The following is a 25,018-nucleotide window of genomic DNA, read 5'->3' as shown; positions in this document are numbered from 1 at the left end:
TGTCAATGCATCTACTGCAGATTCATTGTTCATTTAAGCTACCTGGTCAACCAATGCGATGGTGCAACATACATCCCTCTATACCCCACACCTATTACTAACCTGGTAGATATCCACACAATCTTGTCAATGAATCTACTGCTGATTCATTGTTCATTTCAGCTACTTGGTTAACCAATGTGATGGTGCAACCTATATCCCCGTATACCCCAAACCTATTACTAACCTGGTAGATATCCATACAATCTTGTCAATGCATCTACTGCTGATTCATTGTTCATTTCAGCCACCTGGTCAACCAATGTGATGGTGCAACCTATATCCCCCTATACTCCACACCTACTACTAACCTGGTAGATATCCACCCATTCTTGTCAATGCATCTACTGCTGATTCATTGTTCATTTCAGCCACCTGGTCAACCAATTTGATGGTGCAACCCATATCCCCTATACTCCAAACCTATTACTAACCTGGTAGATATCCACATAACCTTGTTAATGCATCTACTACATATTCATTGTTCATTTCAGCCACCTGGTCAACCAATGTGATGGTGCAACCTATATCCCTGTATACCCCAAACCTATTACTAACCTGGTAGATATCCATACAATCTTGTCAATGCATCTACTGCTGATTCATTGTTCATTTCAGCTACTTGCACTAGTGGAACATTTAAAATGAGAATTCTTTCAAAACGATGAGAAATGAGAATATAAAATTTTCTCATTTATATAAAATTTTCTCATCCAAATGAATGAGAAATATTAATTACCGTGTCAACAACCTGTCACAAGTGGTTAATTCTCTCATTTAAAACAAGGTGACAGGTGTTTGACACGTTAATTGGTATTTCTCATTCATTTGAATGAGAATTTTTAAATTCTCATACTTTTTCAAATTCTCATCGTTTTGAAAGAATTCTCATTGCAAATTTTCCACTAGTGTTGGTCAACCAATGTGATGGTGCAACCTATATCCCCGTATACACCACACCTATTACTAACCTGGTAGATATCCACATAATCTTGTTAATGCATCTACTGCTGATTCATTGTTCATTTCAGCCACCTGGTCAACCAATGTGATGGTGCAACATACATCCCTATATACCCCACACCTATTACTAACCTGGTAGAATCTTGGTAACCTGCTGGAATCTTCCATAGACCGGGCCCAGTCACAGCTTACTAGGACTGCAACTGCAGCAGCAGATCTAGGCCTTGTAATCAGCGCACCTAAGACAGAATATATGACTGCAAACTGTAACGCCCAACCAGCACTTGAAGTCTATGGTAGTACCATCAACCATGTCACAGACTTCAGGTATTTGGGTTCCAAGATGGGCTCTAGTGTTGGAGACCTAAAAAGAAGAAAAGCACTAGCCTGGGCAGCTTTCTGGAAACTGGAACGCCTTTGGAGAAGCCCGTCCCTGCCAATCGAAACAAAAATCAAGCTGTTTCAGACAACGCGTGTTACTGTCTTTCTGTACGGGTTCGAGTCATGGGTAATTACCAAGGACATGGACAACAAGATCAATGCATTTGCAACATCTTGCTACAGAGTCATGTTAAACATCAAGCGTGTGGATCGGATTCCAAACGAAACCATCTACAACCTGACCAACACCACTCCACTGGTTGCCAGAGTCAAGATTCATCAACTCAAATTTCTCGGCCATATACTGCGTCTTGAAGATGGCGAGCCTGTGAAAGAATATGCGCTTTATATTCCACCACATGGGAAGAGGAAACCGGGACGGCGGCGCACACTGTACTTACAGTATGTCCAGCACCTCCTGGGAGATACTGAAGGGATGCTGCAGCCAAACAAAATTGTTTCGCTTGCCCAAGATCGCATTAGTTGGAGAAAGCTTGTAGTCGCCTGCTCCGCAGCCGACTGATGATGATGATGATGAGATATCCATACAATCTTGTCAATGCATCTACTACAGATTCATTGTTAATTTCAGCTACTTGGTCAACCAATGTGATGGTGCAACCTATATCCCCGTATACACCACACCTATTACTAACCTGGTAGATATCCACACAATCTTGTTAATGCATCTACTGCTGATTCATTGTTCATTTCAGCTACCTGGTCAACCAATGACAAGATGATGGTGCAACCTACAGGGACGAAAAGAGAAGTTAAGTTCAATTTATGTCTTATGCTGTGTGGAAGGGGAGGGGTATAGGGATACTTCACTTTTTATTTTTACACTGGTGGTAAGGGGGTTGAAAATTTATTTGTTCGGGGTTTGGTTTTTGAGGGTTGAATGCTTTGTTCTGTTTTTGTTTTGTTTTTATTGTTTTTGTTTGTCTGTTTGTTTGTGTTTTTATGGCGCGGAGGGGGGTAGCAAACCAAATTATCCAGGGGATTGAACCCCTCCCATTCCTGCAAAAACCATATTGCTGCATCATAAAGAACAAAGCAAGGAGTCTAAACAATCAACCCCACACACATCACAAACCCACACCCACACCCACATATCCACATGAGGGGCCTATATCCACATGCATGTTACACATGCAAACCTTCATACACCCTAAAGATAAAGGGCATACCAGGACTAACAAGCCACTTCCATACCCCCACGCACATCACAAACCCACCCCACATATCCATATGCATACCCCTCAAACACCCCCAAATGACAAACATGTTGCCTAACAGCATATTGTCTTAACACCATTGACATCCCATTCACCCCGCCCCATGTCCTCCCATCCACATAACAAACCGGCCACCCCCACATCCATGTGCATGTTCATGGGCGTCAACTCTGGAGGGGTGGGTGGTTGGATTTGGGCAGGGACGTCGGAGACGTGTCCCCCACCCCAAGCCTTTGACCCATTTTTATGTTCATGTCAGTCACTTTTTTATTCAACCAACACCCCCCCCCCCCCACACACACACACACGCCCTTTTAAGAGGGGTTGACGCTAATAACGCATGATATATAACAGTACACACCCCCTAATGAATTCCTACCTGCACATGTAGTACCACCGTTGACATCTGCAGTTGATGGTACCGGGAACTGAGCGACCAACAAACAAACCAATAGCCCCACAGAGCCTATGGACAAAAGAAGCTTTCTTTCCATATTCGGCGTCTAAAAAAGGTCTACACACCTACGGTTTTTTTACTTCAAGTTCGCTCGGCAAGACTGATTTTATGCACGTGTGGATTTTCTGCATCAGTTGTTCCCCATAGAGTGTACTAGTTTGGCACTAACCACTAAAGCTACACAGATATAGGCTACATTTGGACTTTTCCCAACTATCACATGATTGTATTTTGTTTGTGAATTGTTTGATACTATTTTGATAGATCCCAGCGAACTTTATGCACAGCGATTTCCAAAAGAAATAACACAATACCCTGTGTAAATATATCCTTTGACTCTATCAATCCACTGAACTGCGCAAAGAGAATGGAAATATTAAAGGTCTGTGCCTGTGCATGTTGTTTCGATATAAATAAGGCGCACTTTGAACTTTACAAGGATCTCGGTAGTCTCGGGACCAGACTGCACTAACGACGAGTGTTAGGAACGACAGAAACCAGCTGTGAAGGAGATTAGGATCTCGGTAGGCGTAGGCTTATAGATTAGATGTTAAACTTAGGAAGATAAACAAATTGCAGAATTTGTTTTCAAGAATATGGAGTGGAAAAAGACGCAGGGATGACTAACGTTTTTGAAACTTTTTTTTTAATTGGTCAAAACGCTTGAATGTGGTTATAAAATGAATTCGTTTCATGTCCGCCTTCCTCCTCACCTTTAAGGATCAGTCTATATATTTCTCGTTCGATGCTGGTAAAGAAATTTATCAGTCAGCATGAATCATTACTTGCAAGTGTTTGTGGAACTTTAACCCTAGCATATGGAAGGTTTCTATACAAAAACGAATTTCTTATAAACCATCATGCGCACAGTGTCCACCTCGATACACCTGAGCACACATTTTCAACCAAGAGCTTCCAAGCAGAGAACAGAAAGCAGTTAATTGTCTCCACACTGTCTTTGATTGCACTACACGTTTGAGTACATAGCAATGTAAGAGCTGTGGAGCTTCTAACTGAAAAATGGGCCTCTTTGATTGTATTTTATCGAAACCTCAAGTGTTCCCTTCATCCAATCACTTCCCCTAAAAACACCTTTCGTCACTAGGTCAACAGATAACGCAATTCAATGTTATAGCAAGGTGAATGTGGAAACTCTGATGAAAACTACCTATCCAAGCACATTTTTTGATCAAAATGTAGGTTTTAAAAGTCAAAACCTCAACAGTTCCTTACAATATTATTTTCAAATTTTATGTCATTAAATGAAAAAGTACACTTATATTGTCCATATACTATCGTCACTAGAATAAGCAATGGTCAATTCTCTTTAAATTGCAAATCTAATGCAAACAGTCTGTTTTGTGATACGGTTGCCAAATTCAATGAACTATGACTTTGCTAAAGAGCGCTTGCAAATTGATATGAACTACGACGGGGTACCAACCCACCTAAGATTTTTTTATCCGTTATAAAAAAAACGCACGCTTTCACGCCCAAACGACCTAAGCTAATCGTAGATCCATCATTTGCGCTCATTTTAGTGATACAATTTTTACCCACAGCACCATACACGACACGGGGTAGGACTGGCCGTCAAAGACATTATTTGGGGGATGTTTGTACCAATTTTGGTATAGAGGAGACCCGTAGCTATATTGGTACCAAATATAACGGTATGTGACGGTTATAATTGAAAATCAGGGGTTGCAACACCCCCCCCCCTCATTCGTAGTCCGTGTTACAAAATATGGCTCAGTAAATCTAGACTAAAGGGGTCGATTTCATAATATGAAATAAAATGGGGCCCTTATCGTGTACTTGTCAGATGCTGAAAACTGCTACCAAGTGAATTATACGTGAAAACTGATTTTTGTTTTTTATCCTGAAAAAAAATCCCTCCCTCGTGCCATTCTCAATAATTTTTTTGTCTTGCCACCCCTCCACTAGAAAAAGAAATGCCACTGCACGTCGTCACCTTCACAAATTCACAGCAAATTTGTAATATTTGTGTGTAGTTGTGCGTAAAAGCCGTGGTGAGGGGCTAAGGGGTACCGTAGTACAGTGTATATCCATGTACTTGAAATGGAGGCCACTCCTGTGCAAGACCCAGCCCCTTCGCTAAAAACTCAAAGAAAATCCTTGTACTTAGTAGGCCCTACTATTTAAATACACACACACATTTGGTGACACCAACACCTTGATTTGGGTATTACCACCAGTGGAATTGCTAATGCTCACTGGGCAAATTGACATTGTTATATTTGCTCCAACCCCAAACCACCCCAACCACCCCCCCCGACAAAAAGTCCACACACACCACTGGTATGTCTACGGATACTTGTTAAGTCTTGTAGTGTCCAGTATAGAATTACAATTCACGGAGAAACATATCAGGCTATCACAACCATGCCATTCGTTCATTTGTTTTGTCAAACGGCGTAAATTTATTTGTGACATGTGAGGGGGGGGGGGTTCTAAAAGAGAACCCAGCACATGTTTATGGTATACGCGCGAAACAATTATCAATCACGAATCGCCGGATTTTATTTAAAACAAACTTATATTGGCCATAAAAACGAATAAAAACAGCCGGCTCCCAACACGCGATGTTCAAAATTTCCGCGTTAAAATTACATGTCGCAATAATGACGTCCTGGCTATTTGTGCTCAATTGTCGTCAGCTTTTATTGTGTTACTGGGTCGCACAAAGTACTACAGAGAGCGTACCACCAGTCAAAGTCTCCGCATCATCCGATAATGAGGGCCGATTGTTCCATGAAATGCGACAGGCGAGACTGCTACCCAATTACCGCGTATTTTCATGGTCTATCGCGTAATCGCGAAAGCACGCAACGCTCTATCGCGTATACGCGAAGACACGCAGCGCTGGCGTGATTGTTTGACACGGCACGATCGAACAATCGGCCCTCATGAATATGCGAGAACTGGTAGCATACAATACACGGGGACTTGACTGGTAGTACTTTCTCTGTTTTCTCTCTCCTCTGTGTTGGGTCGTCATTGCCGCAGGCAATTTCGGTGCCAGGGGAATTTAAATATCGCGTGGTGAGAGACGGTTGTTTTTATTCGTTTTTAATGTCAATATGAGTTTGTTTTATAAAACTACGTGTTCGTGCTTGATAATTATTTTTCTAACATGGCATAACGTTGTGATTGCCGGACTGTTCCTTTAATGATGGAAAGGGGAAGTGTAAAGAAATAAAAGCTAAAATTCAACTTATTGTAGAAAGAGGAACTGGAATATGATAAAATATAATATAATGTAAGATATATTTGTAATTTGTAAATGTGCTATATAAATTATGTATCGTTGCAAACATCCAAGCAGTGCGTATATTAGTACCGTAAAAACTCGATAGTTAGCCATATGTGCTTACTATCGAGCGCTATTAAAACATGCAAACATGAAGAGCTCCATCCACAAAAGTGTAAAGGTTTTTTTTAGCAAATCATCGATACACATAGTTATATACGATCAAGTAAACCTTCAAATGTGTGTCTCAACCCCATTAGCTCAGTTAGTAAAGCGCCGGAATTTGGTACAATTTCATGTTTTCAAAAGCGCTCGATAGTAAGCACATACTCTCTAAATGTACACCGAGTGGAAAGAGTGGGAAAAAGAGTGAGAGAGTAAAATGAATGACAACCCCTTTTTGAGTGGAAAAATTTCACTCTAAAAGGATTGAAAAAAAAGTAGTCTGTATACTCTCAAAAGAGTGAATATTGCCTAAAGAAAATGTACTTTCTTTCATTTTAGAGTGTTTCCACTAAAAAAAAAATCTTTCAAAGAGTGCAAATTCACTCTTTTTGTACATTTAGAAGTATGCTAACCATCGAATTTTTACGGTAACACTTCGTATATGGTACAGGGTGTCAAAGAAATAGCAAATTAGTCGTATCACTAATGAATTAATTTAATCGAGCAAGCTAAATGAATCAGATGTCGATCACAGTCAAAATTCAGTTTTCAATTTCACATGGGCCCATTATTCAGATCCTGATTGTGCTGAAAACCCCATCATAATTAAGACTTGCGATTCCAGAAATATGGCCAATAATAGTGTTGATCAGAATAATAAAATACAAAGGAAGTTGAATATTATTATTAGCTATATCTCAAAATCAATATCCTCGACATCCGACTCATTTTGCCTGATCACATCACCAAGCATGTGATCTGCAAAGGAATGAACAAAAAATCTAATTTTGAGAAGCTAAACCTTCCAATCAGGTCGTTAATCTAACGATTTAGGAAAGACAAGAGAAGAGGATTTCTCAGAGTGAGGATTAGTTTGTTTTCATTTTTGTAAAAGTGATCAGAATCATTAAGAATGTTTTCAATTTTATTACTTCAATTCCTCTTTCTATAATAATTTGGCCGCCCAACAAACACATTTTTAAAACGTTTTAAATAAGTTATATTTTGGGTTTTGGTTTAGATAAAAACCACAACAGTTTAACATAGTTGGTAACTATAACGTACCCAAACAGGTTGTTCCTCCATTGACTCCTCGTCCGTTGACTGGTGGTGGGATACTCAGTAGAAGAAGACAGGATATAAACAAAGACACAAATAAGCTTGATCTAAATGATAACAAAAAGTCCGCTTCAGCCATATTATTTATCGTATATACCCAACGCTATACTTCCTGTATTACACAGGTTATGGCTTGGCCTACATGTATACCAATTCACATGTAACAGGTTAGGTAAAAAAACTCGCGGAATTATGACAAGGTCACAGACAAGTTCAGAAATATACACACACAAACATGACAAAAGTCGGCGGCGAGTCATGTGTAATTGTGTATGCCCTTTATAAATGTCAAACGGACCGTATCGACATTGAAGAAACTGGTGGCTCACTGCTGAAATACCGTTGGTGCCGCGGGGTAGGGGATGCATTATCACTTTATTGGCAACTCAGAGTGATTCATGAATGAAAACAAACTAGCAACACTGTCTTGTTGAAGTCGTATAGTGTGCTATCAGCAGTAGATAGTTGATAAAGTAGTGTGCTATCAGCAGTTGACAGTAAATAAAGTAGTTTGCTATCAGCAGTAGATAACGGATGAAGTAATGTGCTATCAGAAGTAAACACAGAAAACGTTTTTAAACGTTTCCTCAACACTTTTTCCTACCAGGACCACACTTGGTACACATGTTGCTTGGGTAAACAGGATAAAACAATATACAATGCTTTTTTACATTGACTCAAAAATAATAACAAAAACATGGAAATAAGGGATTTGATGAATAGGAAGATACTTACTATATAATTTTTGGGTAAGGAAGATATTTGCTATAATAATGTAAAGGTAATGAAAAGGCTTTGCTATATAATTTATAGGTAAGGAAGAGGCTTACTGTATAATTTATAGGTAAGGAAGAGGATTGCTATATAATTTATAGGTAAGGACCCAGCAAACACAAAAACGTTTTAAATAAGTTATATTTTGGGTTTTACTATTATTCGAAAAAGGTTTGCAGAAAACGTTTAAATATCTGGATTGTACTACGGGTAAAAACGTTTTCTTAACATTAAAAACATTTTTAAAAATATTTTAATGTTATGTTATTTAAGTGTATGACAAAATATGCTTTCAAAAATTATTTTACAATAACATTTTGACATTTTCCGGCCGTGTTTTGTCCGTTTTACATTTGGATGTATTCCTAATACGTTTGATTGTATTCCTAATACATGATTTGAGTGTAGGCCTATTCCTAATACATATGAGCGTATTCCTAATAAATGTGGGTGTATTCCTAATACATCGAGTGTCATCATTAACAATACTACTTCATCAATGCCAATATCAGCAGTAAAAGCTACCTTTATCCGCTACGTCCTCAATACTAATATAAAAAAAACCCACATCATTGGCAGTAATAAAATTATAATAGCAACAGATAGATACGTCATCAACTAATATCAGCAGCAGATAGTTATTATACTTCATTAGCACTTATATCAGCAGTAGATAGCTACTTCATCGACACTAATATCATCAATAGATAGCTACTTCATTAACACTAATATCAGCAGTAGATAGCTACTTCATCAACTAGCAGCAGATAGCTACTTCGTCAACTATTACTCAGTAGATAGCTAAATTACTTCATCAACACTAATATCAGCCGTAGATGGCTACTTCATCAACACTACATGTATAGTATCAGCCGTAGATACTATCTATACTTCTTCATTAACACCAATATCAGCAGTAGATAGCTACTTCATCAACACTATAGATAGCTACTTTATCAACACTAATAATATCAGCAGTAGATAGCTACTTCATAATTATTTTGTACTTTGTTCTCAAAATTACAAAAAATTATACTTTGGCCATTCACTGATGATAAAACGTATCAACATTTCATCAGCCGATGGCTACTTACAAAATTGCAGGCAGTGTTTTATATTGTTTTCGTTTTAATTGTTTTGTTTTTATTTTTAATTATCTTTCATCTGTATTTTTATGGAAAGTATACATAAATAAAAGTTACATAAAATTATGCAAACGTATTGAGCCATAAATTGTAATGATATCATAAATCTGGCCATAAATTGTAATAATAATATCATAAATCTAGCCATAAATTGTAATAATATCATTATATCAAAATAGTAAAATGTTTATCAACCAGGGGCCGTTTTCTGTGTTTTACTTTTGAAATTCCGATTTGTCAATATGTCACTTTCCGTGTTTTTCCTTTTTCTTGTAGCTTAACCTTTCCGGCTGGTGTTTTGTCCGTTTTACTATGTTTGTCCATTTTACAAGATGTTTAATAAAGATTACAAACTATGCGCACGTTTATTTAATTGAAAACAACAACAGACACGCATTTATTGATTTGTTCTTTGTGCTTTATTCACTTTTTATACAATTATTTCAATTTTATTTATGTAATGTTAATTGTTTTCCGTTTTCTACCTCCGATTCCGTGAAGTTAATGGCTTTAAAACTTAATGGCTTTACTTTAATAGCTTCAATACCATCATACAAACAAAATAAAAATGAATATATTTTTGTTCCAAAACGATGAATAAATATTAGCTAGTGCAATACCCTCATGTTCATTGTCAAGGTCAGCGCAATGAAATGTATATGGGCGTATTCCTAAAGTACGTTTGGGTGTATATTCCTAATATATTTGTGTGTATTCCTAATGCATTTGGGTGTACTCCTAATACATTTGGGTGTATTCCTAATACATTTGGGTGTATTCCTAATAAGTAGATAGCTACTTCATCAACACTGATATCAGCAGTAGATATATAGCTGCTTCTTCTTCATCAACACTAATATCAGCCGAAGATGGCTACTTCATCAACACTATATATCAGCAGTAGATAGCTACTTCGTTCTTCATTAACACTAATATCAGCAGTAGATATACTTCACCGACATGAGATTACCAACACTTATATCAGCAGTAGATAGCTACTTCATCAACTAATATCAGCAGTAGATAGCTACTCCGTCAACTATTAGTAGCAGTAGATAGCTACTTCATCAACACTAATATCAGCTCTAGATGGCTACTTCATCAATAGTATCAGCCGTCACTAGCTACTTCTTCATTAACACTAATTTGATTTCAAGGGGGAGCATGGTAGTTTTTTGAAAAAAAAAACTTTGCCCGCTAGTGAGACGAAAAAAACTTTGCCCATATAGTGACATGAAAAAAATATTTCGCCTCGCCGATGAATAGAAAATAATTGTCCCACCCAACTCTGCATAAAGGAATTCATTAAAATGTTTGTAAAAAGTTTGCCGCCGAAGGCGGTGAAAAAAATATCGCCGCCTTTTTTGCGAAAAAGAAAAAAACATCATTGCCACTAATATTAGCAACAGATAGATACGTCATCAACTAATATCAGCAGTAGATAGCTATACTTCATCAACACTGATATCATCAGTACTTATATCAGCTGTAGATAACTACTTCATCAACACTAATACCATAAGTAGATAGCTACTTCATCAACACTAATATCATCAGTAGATAGCTACTTCATCAACACTGATATCAGCAGTAGATTGCTGCTTCTTAATTCTTCATCAACACTAATATCAGCCGAAGATGGCTACTTCATCAACACTAATATCAGCAGTAGATAGCTACTTCCTTCTTCATAACACTAATATCAGCAGTAGATAGCTACTTCACCAACACTAGATTATACCAACACTTATATCAGCAGTAGATAGCTACTTCACCAACACTAGATTACCAGCACTTATATCAGCAGTAGATAGCTACTTCATCAACACTAATACAGAGTGTATCAAAATGATTGGTACCGGGCTATGTGACATTTTCAAAAATATATCAAAAATATAAAATTGCTAATTAATATAGTTTTTGTACTATAAATAGACAGGGCCATATGTTAACTTATTGATCTAATGATCTGAATATGATAGGTTGTTGCATCTGTGAGCTATTGTCATTTAAACGAAGATAGACGTAATCATGGTTTTACTTAGATGAATAGGCTCACTACTTGAACTATTTATTGCATACATGCTCTTCAATATCTGGCACATTCTCCGATAAAGTGTCCAAAAAGCCAAATCTGTGTCGCCCATAGTGTCAAGTCGTATTCAGACTTGTTTCGTCAGAAAGAAATGACTTTTATTAATATAATTAATACTTAGGAGTTGCTTTCTCAAATGTGTGGGGCTGGAGGTTGTAACATGCCTAGAAAGTATAAAACAATAAAGCTGATTATGCATGTCCATTGTTTTCCTCCATGTCGCCAGCCAAGGTACGTTCCGTATAATGTGTCCCTGTTCATTAAACATGCGCGCATAATAATGGATTATAGGTACTTTTCATTAGTGGTATCATGTCCTAATTATAAAGTATAAAACATCACAACGCAAGTTATTAAATTTTTCCAACAGGTCTTTGAGACTATGTCGCCAAAATTGTTCACAGATACGTTACCATATTTCTAATGAATAACAATCTGTCAAAATAACTGGCTATATGAATGTTCCCATATGTTATGGATCAAGCAGGCTCTATAGTTATATTATATATGTGGTACATAACACAATGGTTTCAAAGTAAAAAAATCAGGTCTATTAATGGCAAAAATCCTGACGTTACGTACATGCGTTCACAGATACGTTACCTAAATTCTACTATCCGCGGAAAAAACGCTGTGATAAATGAAGCCAAATACCATACCAGACTTTAGTACATTGGGTGATGACTGATCAAGTATGGGTATTAAGTCGGTAAGTTTTTACACTTGCACGATTAAGACAAAAGTGGGAAAGGGCTTCACAGATACGTTACCACTGATACGTTACCCCCAATGCGTACAAGTAATATTGCTCAAAAATGAAGTATTGTTGAAAAATCACCCATGCATTGTTTTGTGTTCTGAAACTATTAAAGTTTACGATTCTGAATGATTTTCACGAATTCTTCGTGGTTGGCATTTTGCAATTCCTGAGCCCAAACTTGGACGCTTTATCTGAGAATGGGCCATCTCACCTCAGTCTATAACATAAAAATGCTTTACACATGCTTTAAGTTTTAGAAAGATAGTTCCTGAAGTACCTGAGGTGAAGCCCTATCTTGAATGAACTTAACACCTGGGATGGATCCATTCTGTAACTGCCCATATCAAATTTTGAAACATTGTAAGTTATAGCATATGTGCATGGGAAACTCCTTGTTCTTGGAAACTGTCTTCTAAATCTTCTCTGCACTTCTCCATAGCTTCGTGCCAACCAGTAATTCTTTACTATGAATGCACGCTGAAGTGTGGAATATTGTGGAGCCATTCCAATAACTTTTACCAGGTCTAACCTAACCTACACTGTCTACAGTCTCATTCTGCCAGACCATCTTCTTAGTAATCTCAATGCATCTTATACTACAGTTTAAATTACTGCCCTGGAAGGTGTTGATACCCAAACGTCTTTCACCCCACCTAAATTATTCAAGTCAACAATATTACACTCAACCATTAAATATTTAATTGATTAGAACATTTATATTATTATAGAAAGAAATAATTAAACGTTTCCATGATTTTCAACATATCATTCTCACAAGGTATTTGTAGTAAAATAGAGCTTTGAAATAGTGCGCTACTATACTGATCCAGCGTTACGATGAAAAGTGTAAAAAACACCTACTTTCCTTTAGAATCATGTAACTTCTGAACAGAATGTGTTATCTTTATAATCTAAAATTCTTAGAGAAGATAAAACTACTATAATTACAAATATTTAAACAATTAACCCCAAACTGGTATAAAACATAGTAAAAAATCATTAAAAAAAAAAATCGGTACCAATCATTTTGATACACCCTGTATCAGCCGTAGATGGCTATTTCATCAACACTATAGTATCAGCCGTCACTAGCTACTTCTTCATTAACACTATCAGCAGTAGATAGCTACTTCATCAACTAAGGGCGCACCATTTGATTTCAAGGAGGAGCATGGTAGTTTTTTGAAAAAAACTTTGCCCGCTAGTGAGACGAAAGAAAAACTTTGCCCATATAGTGACATGAAAAAAAATTTCGCCTCATTGATCATGTTGATGAATAAAAAAAAATTCTCCCGCCCAACTCTGTAAGGAATTCATTAAAATTTAAAAAAAAATTTGCCGCCGAAGGCGGTGAAAAAAAATCGCCGCCTTTTTTTGCGAAAAAGAAAAATCCAGCCCGACACAAACTCCCATGCCCCCTGAGATTCTAATGGTGCATCCCTAATATCAGCAGTTGATAACTATAATAGCTACTTCTTCACTAATATCAGCAGTAACTAGCTACTTCATAACAACTAACATCACCAGTATTATAGATAGCTACTTCATCAACAGTAATATCAGATAGCTACCTCATCAAGCAGACGATAGTTCATCAACACTAACATCAGCAGTAGATAGCTACTTCATCAACACTAATATCAGACCATTTTGAAAATACACCCCATGTGTTCCACAGCCCATAAGCATATCTGGTCCAAACAATTCCAAAATACTTAACGATGCATAATTGTTGATATAAATATGCTTTCCTTTCTCAGATAGGTTGTTCAATAATTATTAGCCCCGCCCCCGTGAAATGTTTGACTAACGTGCCAAAAATCGCTTGCCCACTTTGTGCCAAAATTGCTTGCTCCTTCTTCTCAGCCTACCTAAAATTGCTTTCCCCACCCCTCCACTTCTCGGCCGGCCAAAAAATCGTTGCCCCTCCCCCCTCGTTGCATATATGCAAAATCTTTGGGAACCTTAATTTGCAAACCCTCAAATCGAGGGCTTAAAATCAGAACCATATGTCCACAATAACATGTTACTTATTTTGGCAACAAATAGACGGTTAATTCTGCCCTCCATAATAATGTAAATGCAAATGCATTAAGGGGGTACTACACCCATTGCATTTTTTTTTTTTTTTTGAAGAAATGAGAAAAAGAAATTGGACAAAGTGGTATGCAAAATGAAGGGGCAAATCTTCTCGTTCAATTGGTGGCATCAGTATCAATGACGCGTACATGCTTCTAATGGTATAAGCCAAAAAGTGGTACATCACTGATATATTTTTATTTATTCATTTCAATCTTTATTATATACAATTACATCAAAACAGATCGAAAAGTAGACATACAAATCCAGACAAGAGTATGGCATCAGAAAGAATTCAGTTGCCATATCTCTGCAGGAGTAAAATGGATGAAAGACAGTAAACAAAATATATTAAAAACAATAAACATTTCAAGATATGTACAGATTACAAAAGCACCTAGGAGATTGACCAGTCCTGGTCATATTTGGAGTAAAAGATTGCATATGAAGCCAGTATTGCACGTTTACTGAGGTTGGCTTGAAATTTCTTGCACAGTATTTTGTGGGGTTTATTACCCAATGAAACAGAGGTGAAAATGTTTTGAATATTGCACTTATTGTCGTCAGTAATGAGGCCTCTGCTGCCAATTTCAATACAAAATAACTTGGCGTCATAACTCTGTCCCTGGAGATCCATGATCAAACTTGAGTATTTGTTTACCTTGCGGTCGTGAGAATTTCTGATGTTTTGTTCGAACGGAATAGTTAGCTCGAAGACAATGATCTTTTTTGAGTCGCGGTTGACGAGGAGCAGGTCTGGTCTCTGTTGAGTTGCCAAAATATCAGGAGGGATAGTGGTCCCCGCAACTTTGGTTGTACCAGCTAGGTCACAATAGAAGGTCCATGATGGGGCAGCAATTTCCTGAAGAGTGTCATGGATGATACGAAGGACAGAGTCATGGCGCCAAGTATACCTGCCTTGTTCGAGCATAATCTGGCAGTGGTTTAAAACATGGTGAAGAGTTTCTTTTTAAAACATAAATTACAGTTTGTGGACAATTTTTTGCCCCAACGGCTGAGGTTATTTTTTGTTGGGAGGGTGTCCAGAAAAGAGTTGACCATGAATTTCATGACACCTTTAGGCATATTAAAAATGAAAGACTTCCAAATATGATCTGCCTTTTCAAGGATGGAAACGCGCAACATGTCGCCCTGGACAACAAGATCTTTAAGTTGGTTGATCCAGGTTTCATTGATCTCATCTTTGATAGACTTGATTAAGACATCTTTTTTCTTTTTGTAAGATGACATGCCAGTACTTTCATTACATACCTCAAACTTACTTTCAGCATAGCAAGTGACAGAAAACTTCCTGGACCATTCAGATTCTCTAGCAAGCTTAGAATCTAATGCATTAATAACCTTTTCATCACCTTTGAGCCTTGATGACATATAGGCAGCAGAATGAGCTTCAAGGTACACTTGACGGATAGATTTAATATCAGTTAAATGGGGAATATGGAGAATACCTGGTGTTGCTGATCTGGGCAACCCAATCCATTTTTTCAAGTATCTATGAACTATGGCGTCGAGAGCAAGAAGGTTTGTTTTAGTAATGTCATGAACAGTGAGCAAAAACCGGCATGCAGATAGAAGGTAGTTTTTATACACCTGAAGCTTATACTCTCCCCTGACAAGAAGGTTGTCCATTCTATCAAGCCGGGTAACAAGGTGGTCCCTGACATTATCAAACACTTCTTCTTGCTTTCCTGAAAAACAAAGATGGGAACCAAGAAATTTATGAGGCTCATTTTCAATGGAATGAACATCGTTACCAGACAAGTTATATACAATAGATGTTGGTTTGCCACTTACGATAGACAATGATTTGCATTTGACTGGTTTCAATTTAAGGTTCATTGATTGAGTCCATGATGAAATTTCATTGAGAATTCTTTGGTGAGTTTTCTTATTGGTAGTTATCAAATTGAAGTCATCTGCAAACGGGGTGGTAATATACTTTGTACCATTAATTGTATAACCAAAACCTTCATATTCTTGAAGTTTTTCCAAAATGGGATTGAACACCGCCAAGAAAATTATTGGAGACAGAGGGTCACCTTGAAAAACTCCTTTGTGAAAACTAAAATTTGTCGACTCCCAATCCTGAGTAACAACTCTACCTTGGAGTCTGGCATACAGATTTTCAATGTAGGTTTTGACTTCTGGTGGAAAATGAAACCTAGAAAGAGAGTGACTAATCAAATCATGATGGACCGAACCAAAAGCATCTTCAAGGTCAAAGAATGTTATGTGACATGTTCGGTTATTTCTTTTGGCATGACAAATAATTTCACCTAGGACTTGGTTGTGTTCAATCACCCCGTTTATACCGCGGATAAATGCTTTCTGAACAGAAGAGTCAATAAAATTATTTTCAGTCAGATAGTCTGTGGTACGCGTAGCTAATATTTGATGAAATGTTTTGCCAAAAACACTGGAAAGTGCGATCATCCGAAAGTTTTCAGGTTGCTCAGGACTACCCTTCTTATAAATCAGAGTGATGGATGATGAGCACCATGACGCTGGTGGAATTTGCGAAGTATTTAACAATTTGGTATAAAGAGTTGCTAAACAGTGGTGGACACACGGCAGCTTCTTCAGTATCCCATAAGTTATAGCATCAGGACCCGGAGCTGAGGAACTGCTCTTTTTCTGTATCACCTGCTTCACTTCACGTGGACGGATTGCGTCAGTGTTAAACGTGGCATTAGCTTGGCCGATGTAAGGAAACCAAGAAAGTTTTGCGAGATCAAGGTCATCGCGAACAGAATATTTGCCGGGATAAAACAGGTCGGCACGATCCTTTGGAAATTCTGGACGTGTTACTGTGTTATCAAGGGTACCATTGCAGGCTTGCTTTGAGAATGACTTCATTTTGGAAAGCTTACTATCAACGGATTTCGTTAAAATTTTGGATATGTGTTGCTAACACATTAGGGAAATAATGTTGATATGTAAAATGGGAATAAGTGGTCCCTGATTTGTTTTATGACTTCATGAACTTGGTACTCCACAACTATCAAAAAACGAACCGGTTAAAATGCTTCTATTTTCAATGTTGAGCTATATTTTGTATTTTGAACTTGCGACACTATTTCACTGAAACTTAATTAAGCCATAGGTAACAGGTTATCACAACCACACTACAGCAATGTTGAAAAAGATTGTATTTTTGTCACCTATACCACCATATTAGGTAGTTTTCCGTAAGCTTCATTTTTGTGATTTTGGTAACTATTTTATATTTATTTGCCCAATCCATCTCAACTAGGCAATCTAAATTGTACTCACCATTTACATCCCAAGGTATTTTAGTATATCCACCTCACACATTTCCATTATATATCCAGTAACAGACAAAATATCAAAATTGATGCCTCATGATTATGACATGTATGATATCACAGACTATCACATGTATTCAGAATTGATGCCTGAATTTGACCTGAACCAATTGACCTATAACCTGACCTTTGATGACCTTATAGCCTTTTTTAATCTCTTTTCCTAACAACACATTATGGAAGATACATACATGGTGGAAGAGATTAGGCCTATTTAATTTATTCAGTGTTATAATCAGTGAGTACATTTCTATAGATAGTATAACAAAGGATTTAATGTATTCTATTCATGTATTCTACTTGGACATGTTCAATAGAATAAATTATGGTTTGTTATGAAACACACATCTCAGTTACTAGGATACAGTAAACAAAAAAAAAATATATAGGGCTAAAATGATTTTCTAAAATGGTTTAAAATCACTTTGTAGGTAGAGATATTTTATAAGTTTAGGACATGAGATGATGAACATATTTATGTAGTTCATAAATTTGCAAGAAAAAAAAGAAGAGGGGTACTGATGAAAATCAGGGTATTATTCCCCCTTAAGTCACTTACATGGTGGGCAGATAACTGTTAACCGTCCATTTGTTGCCAAAATGAGTGACATGTTTAATTGTGGACATAGATGATTCTGATTTGAAGCCCTCAAAATGGTGGACATTATTATCAGTTATAGGCCTACTATTATGCGAGCATGCATTTCTGTACTCTTTTCCTCAGAGGAATGTTGGCTAAACCTTCGATCCATGACTAACACCTCCTGCTATCAACAGACTCATTGATAGTACCCCACCAACGATATTGAAACGTAAGGGAAAGAGCTCTATCAATAAACGTCAAGTTCATGGCCAGGTAGACTACTTTACAAGTGGTAATTTTCGCGATGGTTATTTTCGCGAGTTTCATCAACAGAGGTTATATTTATAGCGAATTTAACAAAATGCGAATTTGAAATTTTGTCACATGATACGGTAGACCGGGACATAAGATTGGCCAAGGGCATAATGAATTTCGCGAGGATATCAAGACGCACAAAAGTCTTCTGTGTTGGAAATTGCGAAAATATTATCTAAAATCACTTAGGGGAAAGTGGGGTAATGCCGGACTGTGGGGAATCCCGGACACATCGATTGCAGCTAAACGGAGAAGGGTGGCACTATTATACTACCTTAGGGTATAGCTACCTCAAGGTGTACCTCACGTGTACTACTACCAGCGCTTTGGGTCTCGTCTTTCTTTGTGAAAATTACGAAAAAACAGAAATTGTCATTTTTGACTTTTTATCTGAAAAGTGATTTATTAGGTGGGTGACAGTTAATGCAACAAGGGACACAGATGAAGTATGGATGAAAATTATGTTTGATACTTGATTGTTAGCTGGATATGTATGAATTTTGGTATCTTAAAAATGGATTAGTAGAACATGCACTGAAAAATTAAATCGGGACCGTGAGGAGCTGTGAGGGGTAATCCCGGACACACATGCGTCTCTATACAGATGGGGTAATGCCGGACACTTGTTATTTCGAAAATATAGACGACAACAACAGCCCCCATAGTTGTATGCTTGAGGTAACAGAAGTACCTAATACATTCTAGGGGATTATCATCCTTTTCCACTTTCCCTCTTAGCAGCAATCATGTGTCCGGGATTACCCCGTGTCCGGCATTACCCCATCATTTTTTACCATTTTGCTTTTTAATTATAACTTATTAACTATAGATGTTGAGTTATTAAAAACTGGTTACTAGTTAGAACATTACTCCTACTTTGCATTGATATGATTTTCACTGATGAACTTTATTTAATCTTGTACCTGTGTAGCCTTAACGAAAGGTGCCCGGGATTACCCCACTTTCCCCTATAGTTATACCAGGTGCGTCTGTCATGCCCTGTATATAAATGCATCCATGCATAGCTGTTATGTAAACCAGAACCACTTTGCTATCAAAGCTGATATAGTACATGACGTTATCGGGTCATTTTTGAGTTAGCACTAGTTTTGCTACATTTAATAGCGGAACCAATGTTTTTTGAGTTTTTTTTGTCATCCTTAAACCTGGAATGATAAAACTAGAGTTTACGTTGGTTCCATTTTTTTCTATGCCCCCCTATGCTTTCCACGAAGGGTAAAAGGTCATAATGGGGCTAAAATTTTACATGTGTTTTATCATATTGTAAATAGCTAGGTCTATACCTAAAATTGTTCCTTTCATTTCTAGGAAAGTAGGCCTACTAGAATATAGTTCAGGAGTTATAATTATAGGCCTAATAAACTAGGTCAAATGTCAAATATCTCATGCACAGGCCAATTTTCAAAAAAGACCCGATTCAATCGCAAGTTGTCTCAAATTACTCCTCTCAGGAAAAGAAGGAAAAGAATTTGTTTGAGAAATATATAACCTCAGAATTGGATGAAATCATGGGTCAAAGGTTATGCATGTAGGGTTGTAGGCTTACATAGGCATATTTCTATCGGGATATGGGTGGATTAACTCTGAAGGGAGACATGACAATAAAAGTTGCGCCAAAATTGTGAATTAGGATAATTATGTTTGATGAAATCGGACCATTTTGACTTCTTTGTATGAAATTTTTGACATTAACCTATCCAACGTTATAAATCCTGAACTAAGCACCGTAGAAAAATATGACGATTAACTTTTTTATTCCCTGTGATGAGAGAGACAGTTCCGGGGGGGGGGACATACATTACGTGATGGACACCATGCTCATGTATGGACTCTCGAAACGCACCCTAATCGAGTATTACTCAGCGCGTGCAAAACATACCCTAAACAAGTATTTTGCCATTTTTTAACACTAAGAAAGTAAAAATTCATGTTCCGGTTCTTGTTTAATATTTAGTAGTTTGATGTTTCTTAATGTTTTACCCTACGATTTGTTCTGATAGAAGCCAAACATAGCCTATTTCACCCTTTTTTATTTTGCCATTAAACTTTGTATTTTGCTTGGGAAAGTATCCGGAACCAATTAAATTTTCATCTTTTCAGGTTTGGCTGCAAAAAAATCCAAATAACATTAGTTCCTTAAGGGATCTGGAATGAGCGTTTCGACAGTATTTGTTGTGGGACATGAGAGCACATCAGACATATCGAATTACATTCTGAATATACGAAGAATGACTTTCTGATATCAAATTCACGATATAATACTAATTTTATGACAAATTATAAAAATTTGATATTTTTCACATTAATTTTTGATATATAACAGCCCTCGAAGTAAATTTTATAAATCTAATGATATATTCTTAAAGTGTATGTAGCTGGGAGGAAAAGCCGACGATCAATTGAACATTTTGACCTTTCATATTGAAGATATGGATTTTTTTCCCAAAAAGACCTAATTGTTTTTGGTGTTTTGGGGGAAAAATCCATATCTTCAATACGAAGGGTCAAAATTTCAATTGATCGTCGGCTTTTCATCCCACCTATACATACACTTTAAGTATAAATCATCAGATTTATAAAGTTTACTTCGAGTAGCCTAGTGAGCCTATCAAAAATATCAATGTTTAATCATTTGCCATAAAATGTGTATTACATTGATATCAGAAGGACATTCTTCGTATTCAGAAAGCCTGTCTGATATGATGTGCTCTAATGTCCCACAATAAATACTGTCCAAACGTTCATTCCCCATCATTCAATAATGTAGCAAAAAAAATTCCAAACCCATAGCGCCATGTACTATGACCCCCGGGAGCTGTAATAGTATTTTGACCTTTTTGAAGAAATTTCGCTCGGATTTTGTATTATTTAGTACCAGAGATTTACCATATTGTTAACCCTGCAGGGGTAAACCTTTCAGTGTCTTCATCATCGTTGCATACGTAGGATTATAGGAGCGTTTGCTTCTAAATGCGACCGAAGTTTTTCAGCAGTCAATTGAAGAATTATTTGTCAGTGCATGTACTTTTTCAAGTTCTCGAACTTCTGTTGAAAATACCAATTTAGTTTTTGCTAGAGGCAGAGCTATTGGATCTGGAACACTTGACTAGGCCTATGCCTCAACTTATTTGTCTTACTGGATTGTGCTTGGACATTTTATGCATCAGGAATCATGTGCTGATTAACAGAAGGGTAAGTTCAAACATTGATATTTTTGTATAGGCCCTATTGACAACAGGAGCTGTGCAAATTGCAGCCCTGGGGAGTGGGGACAGTGGCGTAGGGCTTGTGGTGCACAGGGATACATGGATAAGGATACATAATGACGCCTCCCCCCCGATTCTTGAAAATATGGCCTACCACTAATTAATTTTGGTTATAATGAAGTTGAACATCGGTCTTAAATTGATATTTTAAATGGTCTTGTGCTGAAATGCGCGCGAAGCGCGCGAAAATTTGACTTTCATCGCTTGGAGGGTGCAGAATCGATGCTGAATTTGTCAATTCGGCGCCACCTATAAGGGTGGCGCCCAGGGAACATGCATTCATCCTTGTGTTTAGGGGTGGTGCAATAATTATGTGTACCCCTGGGGTGAATTCTCAAAATGGTCTGCCAAAAACGCTTGCCCCCCCCTTGGCCATGCCAAAAATCTTTGCCCCCCCTTTCGACGTGCCAAAAACCTTTGCCCCCCCTTTTGACGTGCCAAAAATCTTTGCCCCCCCTTACACATGCAAGATTTTGGGGAACCCGAATTTAAAACCTTAAATTGCCTTATCATATAATGCGAGCGCAGCGAGCAGGAAATTTTACATATTTGAATGTTTTCCTATGCCTTTTAGGGCGTAATGTAGAAACAGTACCCAAAATATCTGTGCCAAAATTGCTTCCCCCCTTTCGACCTGCCAAAAATCGCTTGACCCCCCTTTGACCTGCCAAAAATGCTTGCCCCCCCTTCTGGCCTGCCAAAAATCTTTGCCCCCCTATAATTCACCCCCGGGGGTACACATAATTATTGCACCACCCCTTAGACTATGAGAATACAGTGTATTTCATCAAAACAGTTGATTGTATTATTTATCATTGTATTAATTTGTCATAGACAAATAAAATAAAGTCGCATTTTTGACATTTTCATGATTTGAATAAAAATGTAAGCACTAGACAATAAGCTTTAAAATGATACCAAATTATATAAATAGCATCAATACTTTTCAAGATATGGATAATTATGTAAATGATACCTTGACATTTTTGCTAAATTACTATTCTGAGTAATGGGCCAATTAGTTTCCTGCCTGCCTTACAGAGGATTGAATAGGGATTACCGTAGTTCAATTGTTATTTATTAATTAAATAAACCTCTTTTTATTAAGTACTTTAAATGATATGGGAATGTCATCTTTAAAAGGGCATTTCGTGATCCACAGCCTCATCCCCCACTTTTCTCAAAAAAAGTTGAGATTTTTATATCACTGGAATACTCTGGCTACATAATGTTTATGTACAAAATATTTCTTGCAGATTAATTCGTTTAGCAAAGATATCGCGAAATTTGAATTTCGTTCTGGTGCACCAGAACAAAATTACAACGTATTGTCTATGGAGCAGTGTAATACACATAAGGCTAGTGAAAGTCGATTCCGAGTTTATCGTCCCCCGCCCGCGTCACTTTTTGGAAACCAAAAACACCCGCGTCAAATTTTCAAAAATGCCAAAATAATTCATTATTTTCAAAGTATCAGTGTTTTCACCAGTTTTAGCGATTGTAAACATATATTTTTGTTTGTAAAACATATAAATTCATAACTTGGAAGCAAAACCAGGCTCTTTTCTAACTTTTCTAGTCCCTACCCATATGAAAACATGTTTATAAATAACATGTATGAGTGTGGCTTTAAATCAACACGCATTTTAGGTCAATAATGAAATCTGATGAAATAATGAAAAATGAAAAATGAAAAAGTCACCTCACCAACCTGGGAAAAAAAGGGACGATAAACTCGGAATTAACTTTCATTAGCCTAATCATGCATAACTCGCAAACGCAAAATCGGAATTAACTGAAATTTTGGGAATATGCTTTTCTCGTGGATATGTACTGAAAAATGTCATAAAAAGAGGATGCTAGGATCATGAAATACTCCTTTAAATGCCAATAACTCACAAACTTACCTGGCGACTTGTTTCGGGTTTTGTTGGAGCTGGTTACATATGTAATATTCAAGAATAAAATCGTGATATATGAATTCTTTGTGAAATTTCCTTTCATTGATACCCATATATGTAAACTTCCTAAACAGCATAAATTATTACCCAGTAATTAATGTTAAGGGAAGGGGTATGAACGTTTGGACAGTATTTATTGTGGGACATCAGAGCACATCAGACATATCGAATTGCATTCTGAATACGAAGAATGTCCTTCTGACATCAAATAATTTTGATATTTTGAAATTCGCAATGTAATACACATTTTTATGGCAAATCATTAAAAATTGATATTTTTGATATTTAACAGTACTCGAAGTAAACTTTATAAATTTGATGATTTCTACCTAAAGTGTATACTGGTGAGATGGAAAGCCGACGATCAATTGAAAATTTGACCTTTCGTATTGAAGATATAGATTTTTTCCCCCAAAACACCAAAAACAATTAGGTCTTTTGGAAAAAAAATCCATATCTTCAATATGAAAGGTCAAAATTTTCAATTGATCGTCGGCTTTTCCTCCCAACTACATACACTTTATTTAAGAATACTGATCATTAGATTTATAAAATGTTCTTCGAGGACTGTTATTTAGTGTTATATATCAAAAATTTGAAAAATATCAAATTTTAATAACTTGTCATAAAATTTGTATTATATCGTGAATTTCAAAAAATTCTGTCGAAACGCTCAAAACGCTCATTCCAGATCCCTTAAGGGATCGGATAACAACTTTTTTTTTTGTATTTTTGTGTGTGACCTGAGAGCACATCAGACATATCAAATTGCATTCTGAATGCAAGGAATGTCGTGATGATATCAAATAATTTGGATTTTCAGAAATTCGCGATATAATACAAACTAGAAGGCTATATATTTGTACACAAATACGGCTATACCCGCATGTTATCGGTTTACACAAACTTACAGTCCTTATTTGCTGAGAACTTAGGTTGCTGTTGTCAGTCTCTCTAATTCACAGTGAAGCTATGCAATTTGATAGATTGAAATTCACAATGTGCAATTTGATTACGGGAAAGCTATTCCAGAGAG

The 25,018-nt window shown here is 37.0% G+C and overlaps 2 protein-coding genes across 2 annotated transcripts in view; one reads left to right on the top strand and one right to left on the bottom strand.

Annotated features, from left to right (window-relative positions):
- Positions 1-1,181, bottom strand: part of LOC140146506 (acyloxyacyl hydrolase-like) — a 31,860-nt gene extending 30,679 nt beyond the window's left edge. The window contains exon 1 of the mRNA XM_072168378.1: positions 1,135-1,181. The gene's annotated coding sequence lies outside the window, so the exon portion shown is untranslated. The remainder of the gene's footprint in view (positions 1-1,134) is intronic.
- The window catches only part of LOC140146508 (uncharacterized), a 281,043-nt gene that overhangs the window by 158,230 nt on the left and 97,795 nt on the right, over positions 1-25,018 (top strand). The gene's annotated exons all lie outside the window — the stretch shown is intronic.

This window comes from Amphiura filiformis, chromosome 2 (genome assembly GCF_039555335.1).
Source record: "Amphiura filiformis chromosome 2, Afil_fr2py, whole genome shotgun sequence".
NCBI lineage: Eukaryota > Metazoa > Echinodermata > Ophiuroidea > Amphilepidida > Amphiuridae > Amphiura > Amphiura filiformis.
Note: the sequence above shows the minus strand (reverse complement) of the source record. Positions and strands in the feature narration are given on the sequence as shown.